Source organism: Ctenopharyngodon idella, chromosome 1 (genome assembly GCF_019924925.1).
Source record: "Ctenopharyngodon idella isolate HZGC_01 chromosome 1, HZGC01, whole genome shotgun sequence".
Taxonomy (NCBI): domain Eukaryota; kingdom Metazoa; phylum Chordata; class Actinopteri; order Cypriniformes; family Xenocyprididae; genus Ctenopharyngodon; species Ctenopharyngodon idella.
In genome coordinates this window covers 37,089,770-37,103,796 of record NC_067220.1, presented here as the reverse complement: position 1 = coordinate 37,103,796, position 14,027 = coordinate 37,089,770, and the positions used below count along the sequence as shown (strand labels likewise).

Sequence of the window (14,027 nt, the reverse complement as noted above, 5' to 3'; positions counted from 1 at the left end):
GGCATCAGGCACAATCTATTCCTCCCTGTTTGATTGGCAGGTGTTGGCTTGTAACTTTGAATGTTCCTCTTGCTCATTGTGAGGTAATGACTTCTGATTGTGGTGGATTGAAGCCAGCGTTTAAGCTAAATAATCTAGGCTAATGAATGCGCTCTTCAATTATTTATCAGACTCAACACGCTCGCTCTGCACAGTATATATAGACATCCTGCTGGCTGGTTGGCTGGCTGGCCTGATGACCTAGTGACTGACTGGCAGCCGTGCTGACTGGCCTATTTGCCAGGATTTGCTGAGTCACGCTGCCCATGGGGTGGAGGGGCTCTCTAGAGCCGGTTCTAGATCTGCAGGGAGGCACTTATACTGATTCTAATGTGTATTGATGTACATTTGTGTTTCACAAAGTCAACATTTTTCAGAGTGTGCTTTAAAGACCTCAATAAATGGTTCAACGAGTGGAGTTTTCTGTTGACGTATTTCATATGAAATCTATCTATCTATCTATCTATCTATCTATCTATCTATCTATCTACCTATCTATCTCTGTTTGTCTGTCTGTCTGTCGTTTTTCGTGAATGTATAAACTCATTTACCCTCAAATGATTTCCAGGCCCTGAAAAGTCATAAAAATTGATACTTACATACTGTACACTGATGAGCCAAAACATAATGACCAGTCAAGGTGAAGTGAATATCGTTGATCATCTTCTATCAAGGCCATATATTGAGGTCTGGTAAACAAACAATCAGTTCTCAAAATCAACATGTTGGATTCATGAGAAATAGGCAAATGGGCAGTAATAAAAATCTAAGTGACTTTGACAAGGGTCAAATTGTTATGACAAGGCGACTGGCTCAGAGTATCTCTGAAATGGCAAGGTTTGTGTGTTGCTCCCGGGCAGCAGTGGTGAGGATTTACGAACAGTGGTCCGAGGAGCCACAAACCACAAACTGGTGACAGGGTGTTGGGTTCCCAAGGCTTATCAATGCACAAGGGCAACGAAGGCTATCCCGCCTGGTCCGAGCCAACAGAAGATTTACTGTGGCACAAGTCACACAAAATTTTAATGATGGTTATGGGAGGAGTGGCTATGATTACCCCGTCCACCATTGAAAGTGCCTACAGTGGGCACGCAAGTGTCAGAACTGGACCTTGGAGCAGTGGAAGACGGTCATCTGGTCCGGTGAGTCCCATTTTCTTTAACATCACGTAGATGGCCGTGTACATCTGTGCTGTTTACCTGGAGAAGTGATGGCACCAGGATGCACTGTGGGATGATGACAAGCCGGTGGAGGGAGTTTGATGCTCTAGGTAATGTTCTGCTGGGAAACCCTGGGTCCGGCCATTCATGTGGACGTAAATTTGACACGTTATCTACCAAAACATTGTTGCAGACCAGCTACACCCCTTCATGACAATGGTGTTCCCTGGTGGAAGTGCCTCTTTCACCAGTATAATGCACCTGCCACACTGCACACATTGTTCAGGAATGGTTTAAGGAACATGATGAAGAGTTCAAGGTGTTGCCTCGGCCTCCAAATTCCCCAGATCTCAATCCAATTGAGCATCTGTGGGATGTGCTGGACCAACAAGTTTGATCCAACAAGTTTGGCTGCTCCACCCCACAACCTACAGGACTTGAAGGATCTGCTACTAACGTCTTGGTGCCAGAGACCACAGGACACCTTCAGGGGTCCATGCCTCGGCGTGATGGTGCTGTTTTGGCAGCACACAGAGGACCAACAGCGTATTAGCCAGGTGGTCATAATGTTTTGGCTCATTGGTGTATATTGAAATTTCCATGGCTTTTCAAGCAGTGTTATTTTAGTCTTATTTACTAAGATAGTGTTTATTAATATTTTGCTATTATTTATTAATTTTAACTTAGCCAATAGTTTAAGTTTTAGTTAACAATAACAGCAATATCTGAAAATCACTATTTTATAATTCCATGATATTTCCATGTTTTCACCCATCGTTAAGAACCCCAATAAGGGACACAATAGTCTAAAAGGTTTAAATTCACAAACTTTAGGTTGCGAGCCCAGACCGTTAACCACTAGGCACTCTAGTGTGCGGTAGGGTTGGGCGATGTCTACCAAATTGGCATCAGATGATGCGCGTTTGGCTTTAGATAAAACTACTAGAGGATATCAACATTGTGATGTCTGTCAGCCATCGGCGATGGACGATGGCATCGTCTATTGGCCCAATCCTAGTGTGTGGTTACCATTTAACAAATCCAAGTGATTAGGAGCAGTATTAGATCCATGGGAACATCAAGGGACACCTATTAAAAACACTAAAGCTCTTAATGTTGCTCTCATGTTGCTGACTGAGAGAAAAGATGTGGGCATAAATGTGTTGTTGAGTGAAGAAAACCTCAGTCTGTTTAGCAAACGCCACAATGGCCTCCTTAAACACCCTGACAACCACAAAACGCTACAACTACATTACAGTAAACACCCTCTGAGACACACTAACAATGAGAGACAATGGTTAACATGAGAGGGAAGCGAAAAGATGCAGTTTGTGTAAATGTTTATTGTGCTTAGATGTTTCTTTGTGTCCATAGAAACTCTTGAGTGTAGTGTGTTGAGGTATTTGTATCTCTAAAGGTAGATGGCAGAAGACGGGGACACCTGCATCTGAAATGTGGTATAGGGGCTGGCGTGCAGGTAGAATCCACAACTACAGCTACATAATGAATGGATACCTGCATGCCTGAACAGATGACATGTGTAAACCCCCCATCAACACAGCCTTGGTGGTCCAGTCCTTACCTTCTAGTGGGGGACAAGCACATCCATTTCTGTTGAAGATAACATCTCATGGCTTAGGCAAAGGGCAAGAGAGACTTGTGTGGGTGTTGGAATGCTATAGCTGTTTGGATATTCACTAAAACTTCAGAATTACAACCATGTTAAAAACAAGACATCTTGTCTATGAATGTATTCGAATGGCTTGGATGAGAGCTCATGGGCTGAGGGCATCACTTAGTACAAGGCCAATGACTAATATATGTATATTTACTTCCTATAATACCATTAACTAATGTACAGTTTATGTGGAACTTTTTGGGGGAATTCTGCCTCATTAGAAAAAAAAAAAACTGCATTAAAGGTGGGGTAAGTAGATTTTCAAAAACACTGTTTGGAAGTTAGTCGGGCGACACCAACAACAAACGTGTAACCAATCAGTATTAGGGGGTGTATAACGGTCAAGGAGACAGAACGAGTAAGAGGGAGATTTGAAGACAAAAAAACTGCAGAAAGAGACTGAAACTGAAAGAGAGAAACTTCCCTTTTCTACATAGAAATGAATTGTCTGGAGACGTTACCAAGATGGCAGCCGAGTGAACTGACTTGTCTGACTCGAACCTGCAGCAACTGAGCAGACTCAACCTGTCGCTATCTCCTGCACCATGGCTCCAACCTCTTATTATGTTTATGTCGTATATACCGAGCACATGAGGCATTTATGTAGCATGCTGGTATTGCTCTCGACTCTCTTTGTGTAAAACTGAAGCCATTTACCAGGGATATAGAGAGAAATGTTTCCTATTACAGTGACAGAGTGCGCTACACAGAGACGAATGAGATAGAGGTTGAAAGGAGAAGGAGGGTAGAGTGGCAAGAAGGAAATAAACATTAGAGAAACGGAGAGAGAGAGGATGGATGGTGCAACTAAGCTATGCATGCTGCCAAAATCGTAGAAATAAATTAAAAAGGAGCCCAGCGAAGGAAGTTTGTTTTGCTGTGACGTTTGTGCAGAGTCGAAAGATCTTCTGTCCTGTTGAGGCGGATATGACTGCGGCCAAAAAATCTTTCCTTCAAACTTCAGCCAAAAGTTGAAGAGAGATCATAGCTCTCTCACACTGGCAGCACTGAAAAAAAATGTAAACACTGCACACATGATCAATCGAGCATTTCAGTTCTTCTCTAATTAACATTCTTTTTTTTCTTTTTTTTAATTCATGCCCAAGTTAGTTAAATGTATTATTTAATTTTGTAAACAACAATTAGACAAATTCATTTTGATAACTCTTGTTTTAATTCAGAGCTTTGATATGCTATTATTGAATAAATTATGGTGCTTGATTAAATTGTTTGGTATTAAGTGGCATGTTGATGACATGTTAATTGTTCTTTTCAAAACACATTTATGCATTTTAATGTGGCTGAAGCAGTTGTAGTTGATATTTGACCCTGAGGGAATGAGGTAAGAGTAAAATGAGAGGGAAGATTGAAGGTTGAGCAGAAAGGGACAGTTAAAGAAAAAGATTTAAGTGGTGACTATAGACAAAACATTAACAAAATAGTGTAGAAAAAATACATATAGGGGCTAGTTGTCATATAATGACTTTCTGTCTATCTAACAATTTTTTTGACATTTTTGTATGTTACCTTTTACATTATTCCTGTTTCATGAATCGTTTATGCCTCATTTTTGTTTTATTGTTAATTTTGCCTAAACATTTTGAAAAGCTTGTGGATTGTAATTGCCTCTCACATCACTCTCTCTTGAATAAAAAATGTAACTTTATAAAGCCTACTTTTCCTATTTGATACACAGATTTCTAAGGCCTGTTATATACAATCTTATACATGCCTTGTGTTGTCTGATTTATAGTTTATATTTTTATAGAAAGAAATAAATTTACACTATAAGGCCTTTTGGCCTTATAGTGTAAATTTAAAAACATCCACCAACAGGTTGTGGTTTAAGTGTCTTTTTGCTGTGAATTTTTTTATAAAGTAAATGTAAGAATAACTTTTATATTTGTTAGTCATACACTTAGCAACTTGACTATCCATGCATCATTTTTTAGAAAAATCATGTTAAAATGTGTTTAGACTTTATCTATAAGTTCAATAAACTGTTCCATTTTTTTTTTTAAGTGATTTTTTTGGACTATTACTTCATATGCCAGGCTTTACAGGGTTAATATTTGACAGCTAGATCAAGACAGCGATCAGTGTGTCTACACCAGATCTTGTTTGTGCTCTTTCATTCACCCAGATGTCAGCTGGTGACACTTGATGGTTAAACACACCTGTGACATATGGCTTCAAGGGCTTATGTTTCAACACATCTTCATCCCCATCATCATCATTATAAGAGCATCCAAAAAAACTGGTGTCAAATCAACAGTAAGGTCCAAAACAGGGACATGAACATGAATGCTTTTAGCTAGACAAGCTTGATTTGACACATCACTGCCACAAGGGGCGCTATAACAGATATCAGCAATATTCAGTCTATTACAGCAAATATTCTCTTTCAAGAAGAGAATCTTGCTGAGCAAGTTAATTAAACTAACAAGCTACTTGATTAAAAACAGATTCACTTTAAATGGCACAGATATTTGAAGTTAACAACTAAAACTATCTCCACAGTAATGCGTGGGAAGTAGTACACTTTTGGGTTGAAAATGGACAAACCCAGCAAATGGGTTGTTTTAACCTAGTGGTTGGGTTAAATGTTTGCCCAACATGCTGGGTAGTTTTATTTAAAGGGATAGTTCACCCAAAAATGAAAATTGGATGTTTATCTGCTCACCCCTAGGGCATCCAAGATGTAAGTGACTTTGTTTCTTCAGTAGAACACAAATGATGATTTTTAACTCCAACCGTTGCGGTCTGTCAGTCATATAATGCATTGAAACGGTAACACCATCTATGAGGGTAAAAAAAGCATGCACAGACAAATCCAAATTAAACCCTGCGGCTCGTGACGACACATTGATGTCCTAAGACACGAAACGATCGGTTTGTGCGAGAAACCAAACAGTATTTATATAATTTTTTACCTCTAATACACCACTATGTCCAACTACCTTGAGCATCCGGTTGGTGAGGTCTGAACGCGCTCTGACAATGGAAGTGATGTCTCGCACTCATTGAAGTATAGGCGCGAGACATCACTTCCGTTGTCAGAGCGTGTTCAGACCTCACCAACCGGATGCGCAAGGCAGTTGGACATAGTGGTGTATTAGAGGTAAAAAATTATATAAATTATATAAATACTGCAGAAACAAAGTCACCTACATCTTGGATGCCCTGGGGGTAAGCAGATAAACATCAAATTTTCATTTTTGGGTGAACTATCCCTTTAACTCAATTATTGTTTAAAAATTACTGTATTGCTTGCTTAAAATGAACCCAAAGTATGCTGGAAATTAACATTTATCAATATGTTTAATAATACCGTATGCACTTATGCACCCCCATACCATCAGAGATGCTTGCTTTTGAACTGAACGCTGATAATACCCTCCTCTTTAGCCCGGAGGACACGGCGTCCATGATTTCCAACAAGAATGTCAAATTTGGACTCGTCTGACCATAGAACAATTTTCCACTTTGAAACAGTCTTGGCCAACAGGACACAATGGCGCTTCTGGACCATGTTCACATATAGCTTCCTTTTTGCATGATAGAGATTTGGTTGGCATCTGCAGATGGCACGGCGAATTGTGTTTACCGACAGTGGTTTCTGGAAGTATTCCTGGGCCCATTTAGTAATGTCATTGACACAATCATGCCGATGAGTGATGCAGTGTCGCCTGAGGGCCCGAAGACCACGGGCATTTAATGAAGGTCTTCGGCCTTGTCCCTTATGCATAGAGATTTCTCCAGTTTCACTGAATCTTTTGATGATGTTATGCACTGTAGATGAGATTTGCAAAGCCTTTGCAATTTGACATTGAGGAACATTGTTTTCCACAATCTTTTTACGCACTCTTTCACAGATTGGAGAGCCTCTGCCCATCTTTACTTCTGAGAGACTCTGCCTCTCTAAGACATCCCTTTTATAGCTAATCATATTACAGACCTGATATCAGTTAACTTAATTAGTTGCTAGATGTTCTCCCAGCCGAATCTTTTCAAAATTTCTGTGACAACTTTTTTGAGACCTGTAGCAGGCATCAAATTTGAAATGAGCTCATTTAGTGGATAACGTGTAAAATTTCTCCGTTTAAACATTTGTTATGTTATCTATGTTCTATTGTGAATAAAATATTGGCTCATGTGATTTGAAAGTCTTTTAGTTTTCATTTTATTCAAATTTAAAAAACGTCCCAGCTTTTCCAGAATTCGGGTTGTAATTTCCAACCTATTTTGTGTTCATTTGAAAACAGCCATATAGTCATTTTTAAACAATAGTTGGGTTAAATAAAACTGCCCAGCATACTGGGCAAACATTTAACCCAACCGCTGAGTTAAAACAACTCAATCGCTGGATTCGTCCATTTTCAACACAACTTGGTTGGTTTTTAACCCAGCATTTTTAGAGTGTAAGTTTGCATAGAGTGTGCTTTTGGGTCACCGTGATTTGCCAAGTAAGACTGGGTTCCTGGGTTAATATGTTTTGTTGATCCTGGAACAACATTCCTGTCTGAAAATTTAGTCCCACCCCTACCCCTAAACCTAACATTACCCATAACTTATCCTTAAAATCAGAGGGAAATGTTAGGTGAATTACACCAATGTAGAAGCACCTAACCCTGGTTGTAAGCTTAAACTTGTTATAAACTGTAAACTTGTTCCTCAAATCTGATTGGTTGATTGGAATGTTGTTCCTGTTCACCGTGTTTCCGGCCTAAAACGCACCTTTGACCAGCATCCTAAGCAAGATACTGAATCCAAAACTTACAGTGTACTCCATGCAGGGTTGTTATTATTGTTAACTAAAACTAAAACCAAAACCATAAAAAAAAAAAAAAAAAAACATTTTCGTCAATTGAAATAAAATAAAGCATAAAGCTTAATCTTTTTTTATTTTAAAGTTGCAAATGCAACATTTATTATTTTCATTTAGTTTAACCTGAAGTACTAAAATAAAATAAAATGGATAAAATTACTAAAACTAAGATTAAAATGAAAGCAGAAAATATAAAAATAAAATGAATTCAACATATTAATAAAAACTATAATAGTATATCATTGGTACTAAAACAACAGTGACTCCATGGCAGTGTTTGGTAGTTATCAGGAAAGCTCATTCGAGCACACTAATGTATGTAAACAGCGTCATCTGTCCCTGTTCTCTCCTTCATAGAGCAGCGAGGTAAAAGCTTCATACTTCACTAAGACACTGTCATGTTTTTTCTCTCCTGGAAGAGAGTTAATACATTTCCTTTCTATCAGCAGGGAAGCACTGTTTGTACGTATCACTGCTGGAGGAAAAGGCAACAGATCATCGGTTTTCCTCTCCTTTGTTACCTGGGGGGACCCAGTTCGGGACTCAGCAGTGGGTAAAAAGCGAGAAAGCAATTGCTAACATCACGGGGAATTGAGCACACCCCAGATGGAAAGAGAATCTGGTACTGTTGTTTTTAGCCAGCCCCCCCCCCAACGGGGCGGTGTAATCGCTTGGGTTTGCTGGTGGTAGTGACGGTTCAGGATTAGATTGCCAGCAAATGCATTTAATCCCATGAGTCTCACCTCTCCTCTTCCTCAGCATTTAATATTCTGTAGTGTGAACAACAGATTCTGTCACCTCTGAGCTCTCACTCACTCAACACACTCGCACACTAGTTATTGTTTTGTTGTCGTCAAAATTAAGAGAAATGTATTTTAGTTTACTCTCGCTCTCTATTTCAGGCTTGAATAAATAGCAATTTCTTGTTGTTTAAATAAGTAAATATATTTCTGCTCTTGCATTCAGCTTATACTTATGAAATCCTTTGTGTTCTGCCGCTCTTTTGTTTGGCCACTATAAGAGTTTTTGTTGTCGGAGTGTCTCAGTGGAACAGGGTGATATAAGGATTATGTCTCTCCAAATGACATTTAAACAGGGGATCAGCAAAAGATTTTGGAAAAGATTGTTGGACCTGTGGTATATTTTAGTGTTTTACATGAACTATGTTCCCTCAAAATAGACAAAAAACATTTTTTCCCCCGTTGAATAATGCAGATTTCTTAATACTACATTCTAAAAAATGCTGGGTTAAAAACAACCCAAGTTGGGTTGAAAATGGACAAACCCACGCTGTCAAAAATTATTTTCATGATTTGTTATCAGAACATTTTTTTGTCAAATCAACTTAGATAATTATTGTGGCTCAGATAACATAATATTTTGAGTTTCTGTAACTCAAAATTTTAATTTCAATGAACTCAAAATTTTAAGGCAACCAGGTAACTTACTTTTTTAAGTTAAACCAACAATTCTTTTTTACAGTGCAGCGGTTGGGTTAAATGTTTGCCCAACCTGTTGGGTAGTTTTATTTAACCCAACTATTGTTTAAAAATTACTGTATTGCTTGCTTAAAATGAACCCAAAATATGTTTGAAATTAACATTTATAAATATATTTAATAAATGAACATTTATTAATTAATGTTAATATTAATTTATTAATGTACATTTCCAGCTTATTCTGGGTTCATTTTAAGCCAGCCATATAGTAATTTTTAAACAATAGTTGGGTTAAATAAAACTACCCAACAGGTTGCGCAAACATTTAACTCAACCGCTGGGTTTGTCCATTTTCAACCTAACTTGGGCTGTTTCTAACCCAGCATTTTTAGAGTGTATATTACTATTCGTTGCTATGTGTGTTTTGGTAAAACCTATCAAGAACATGTCATATTTGACCCCACAATCAAAAGGAAAATAAAATAGGAAAACATATTTTGCATTAAAAATAACATTGCAAAACAATACAATAATTATATGTGACCCAGGACCACAAAACCAGTCATAAGTCACACGGATATATTTGTAGAAATAGCCAACAATACATTGTATGGGTCAAAATTACTGATTTTTTTTTTATGCCAAAAAGCATTACGATATTAAGTAAAGATCATGTTCCATGAAGATATTTTGTAAATTTCCTACCATAAATATATCAAAAATGTATTTTTGTGAGTGGATATGCGTTGCTAAGGACTTCATTTGGACAACTTTAAAGGCGATTTTCTCAATATTTTGATTTTTTTGCACCCTCAGATTCCAGATTTTCAAATAGTCTTATCTCAGCCAAATATTGTCAATATTGCCAAGCTTATTTATTCAGCTTTCAGATGATGTATCAATCTCAATTTCAAAATATGGACTGGTTATGACTGGTTTTGTGGTCCAGGGTCACATATATTAATTAAGCTGTAAAGTATTTATAGCGGTAGTGTGTTTATTAAAATGCTGATACTCATTTATGCTGTACTTTCAAAGCATGGATGTTATGAATATTGCATGTTCAGTCTCATCATACTCATTTGACATATGCTTATTGAGATGTGAGCATAGTGTCCAGACAGAATGATTTTTATTATTGTATTACAGTAAACACATGGAAGTTGTGTGATCTCATCTGGAGTGCTGGTGGTTTGTGATGCTCCATGACCACTCAGAGCAGGGTTTCTCTCTCTAATGTGTGTTGTTAAATCCTACAGTGGAGCTAAACCTGAGTAATTGCAGAACACTCTACTCCACTCATATACATGGTTCCAGACCAGTCATATATGTGTGTGTGTGTGTGTGTCATATTTAGAGTCCTTCTCTCATGTCTCACTCTCAACAAATCAACAGTACACCACTACATTAGTGAGCTCTTCCTTGTGTTGTATAGCATTACCTATATCTGAACGACAACTCATAGCGGGTGGATTCGGAGCACAGTCGCTTGAATCGATGTCCACCGTCAGTCACACTATATTCAATAGCAAGTCAACCTGACCTAGAATTGCTACTTATTACAATATGGACTAAACCATCCGGCCGGATCAAAGCGGGGGGAGGCGAGCGCACATTAGCGGCGCTCGCTCATTTCTGATGGGGGAAGCCATGTTAGTGCCGTGAGCTATTTTAATCACTTGTGTTTCATAAGGAAAGGCTGTGACTAGCACGTTTTGGGGAGAAAGCATTGCTCGTGAAGCCCCGTTGCGCGAAATCGGACACCCCTCTGTGTTTTTCCAACCGCACACTTTTCACCATTAAAATATAGCGGCTTTTCCCAACCACTGTAAAGGAGAGCAGTCCAAATGATAAAGGAAATATAGTATCCTTTTTGCATCTAAAACATATAATGTCGATTAACAAACAAAGCATAGTCCTACAAGTGGTCCGATATATTGTCTATAAGGACTGACGTTGATTCTCATATAAGATCTTTGTGTCAGTGCAGCCAGCTGCGGTTATTATTTGATCCACTGCTATATTTAACGCCTATCACTCGCTCTACAAATACACTGCAGACTTGATTTAAAACGTTTGTTCTAGTGGATCTCTAGCACACAACAGCCTGCAGGATTTTAAGCTCTCTCGCTCGCTCTCTTTGGCCAGGAGCTTGATAAAACAGCTCCCCTCCCCCAAGCTTTGGCGAAACAGGAACAACTTCTTTGAGAGAGAAAAAAGGGCTGCACAAGTTTGGGACGTCTTGGATCAGCCGTTTGGCCATTTGTAGTCTGGAGCTGAGATTTTTTTTTTCTACACCGATTCTTTGGGTTTTTACCTTGGATTGTAGGAGCCCTTTGTTAGCGAGAAGGCTCGGGCATCCATGCTCTTGAATTTTTCTTTTGGAAAATGGGATACCTCTAGGATTATAATGAGGGGAACGCGCTCGCTTGTGGAATAACTTCACTTTTTTTTTCAGTGGGAATGGAATTCGCGGAGCCCTGATTTTTTTTTTTTTTTTTTTACCAGTTGCAAATGCAATGGGAAAAGTGCTTTGTGTGGAATATTTGCTGTTACCGTGCTCAACATGGGTAAGATTTGTTTTGCTTTCGTTCCTACTTTTCTTCCATGCTCGATTGGCCTTGCTCCCATTGAAATATACTTAGGAAACCCCAAAGAATGCTTTATATAAGATTATAGGGTTTTAAACATCACGTTTAAATAGACTAAGCACTATTAATTTACCTCGGTTGTGTTGTATTTTTTTCTCTTTATCAATATGTATTCATAGTAAGACGCGTATAACTTTCTTGCAAATACCATTATGGCTGGAGATGCTAAAGGAAGCTTGTTTTTCCCACCCCGCGGTTTTCATTCTGCCACACTTACTTTTAATCGCAACAAATCTCAACAGTTCATTTTAAAACACTTATTTCCGTGTGCATCATGTTTATAGCACCTATGTTCCTCTTGTAAACTCTTTGCTTCTCCAACTTTCCTCGGTTTTTTGTCCTCTTCAGAGAATCCACCAGGTTACAAGGAAGTTCGTGAGGCCGCCGCTGCGTGTTTTTACAGCTCTCCATTGTTACATCAAACCCCGTTTACTTTTCTTACAATGTTGCTAAAACCCTCGTTTTGAAACCGTATATCCAGCTAAACATGATGCGCAACTCGACAGCAGATATAAACGGTGATTTGTTGTCTATTAGCTTCCTCTGTGTGCAGGTATCTGTGTTGGGTTACCCGAGAGAGGCTAGTTCACTCTGCCCAGGCCTGCACTCAGCAGGGTTTATCACAAATTGACAAAAAACAAGGTGTTTTAGGACTACATCTTATTTGGAAGATTGTCCAATTGTATATGACCTTTAGGAAGTTTTGATTTTGTGTTTTGAAGGTTGTCACAGTCAAGGAACTCTCATACTCTGCATATTTGTGATATTATTCAAAAGGAAAACCCATGTTTGCTGGGTGTGGTTTGCCAAGCATGAATATATAACCTTAAATGCTTTATTTATAGGTATTACAACCTCTGGTTACCCTGGTTTGAACTTAAGTGATTTTTAGTGCATTATGTATGAACGTTAAAGACTGGTCTTCCTATATAGTGTTGTGAACTTGCTGAGGCTTGGCATAAGACCACAATTTAGATATTGATGAGGAATTAATAGGGTCATTTTTGTTTTTATAGTCAAGAGTAAAAGCACACACAGATTGTGTACTATATTGCTGACTGTATGCTATTAGAGCTAATAAATTACAGTGTTTTTCTTGGTAAGGACTGACCTTTTGGATGCAGATGATTTTTTGTTGTTGCATTTATTAAATAAGACCTTAACTACTTTACTACTGTGTTTGAGAACCTAAGCACCACTTTGCATGTTCATTTTTACTCTACCACACTCAAAGATGTGCTAATGCAACGCAGGTTTTCCTCTGATCTGAACCTTGAGTGTACTTTGCCAAGACTAAATTGAACTTGTAGACTAACCCATAGTAAACCTCAGGGAATTCTTCCCCTGTTCCTTTAACTAGTCTGTGTGTGTGTGTGTGTGTGTGTGTGTGTGTGTATTTAGAGAATGGAATCCTTGTTGTACCTATCCACAAAGTGAGTCATGTAATTGCTGCCGTAGGTTTGGTTTTGTCAAGAATTAGCATGTGGTGAAGTTCGTTAGAACGATTGGAAAGGAGGAAAGTTCTTGTGTTTCTTGGATTTATTCTGGCAAGCGTTCTATTCGTTTTGGCTTCGCCTCATCACAGCATTCAGCAATAATGCCCGGTATTTGTCCTAGGTCACTGTGCAGCAAGTGAAGCCCAACTCCAAACTTAGTTAGGGGTTGCATATTGCATATTGTGAAATTTGAAAACAGCTTGTTTTTTTATTTATTTTTTATTGAATTGTGGTTTCTTTCTGCCGAATAATGCAGAACTGCATTGGCATTATTTGGAATCTTGCTAACAAAAATGGCTTCCTCATTTTGCTTTCATTCCTGAAATTTCCATGAAATCTCATCCTCACTTTTATGGGTTATGCATAATCTCAGTGCAACCAGTTCTGTCTGACACCTAAGAAGAAATGTTTAAATAAGAAAATCACACAACAACCTCTACCACACCAACAGACATCTATCTCTATCTTCAGATCTTCTGTGGTTATGTGTAGGTTTGTGGTCTGACTCTGGCTTCTTTTTTCTCCACAGGTGTTCGGATAGACTCTGTGATCTCCTGAGCTCACTGGTTTAATCTACAGGAGAAGAGGCAGACACAAATTCAAACACTATTTACAGTGGAAATTATTTGCACGCTCTTCAGATGAGGGAGAACAGGAGACTCTGAAACCTGAGGGGTGTTCAAGGTAAGATAATTGTACTGCATTGCACATACCATCTTGTTTTACGCAGATCTGA

At 38.6% G+C, this 14,027-nt stretch overlaps 1 protein-coding gene across 2 annotated transcripts in view; it reads left to right on the top strand.

The window, feature by feature from the left end:
* Positions 1-14,027, top strand: part of bcl9 (BCL9 transcription coactivator) — a 118,814-nt gene that overhangs the window by 53,158 nt on the left and 51,629 nt on the right. Inside the window, exons 1-2 of one of the 2 annotated variants that reach the window (XM_051892597.1) lie at positions 10,836-11,714; positions 13,821-13,975. The gene's annotated coding sequence lies outside the window, so the exon portion shown is untranslated. Of the gene's footprint in view, positions 1-10,835; positions 11,715-13,820; positions 13,976-14,027 lie in introns of those variants that run through there. The other variant, XM_051892604.1, reaches the window with a different exon arrangement.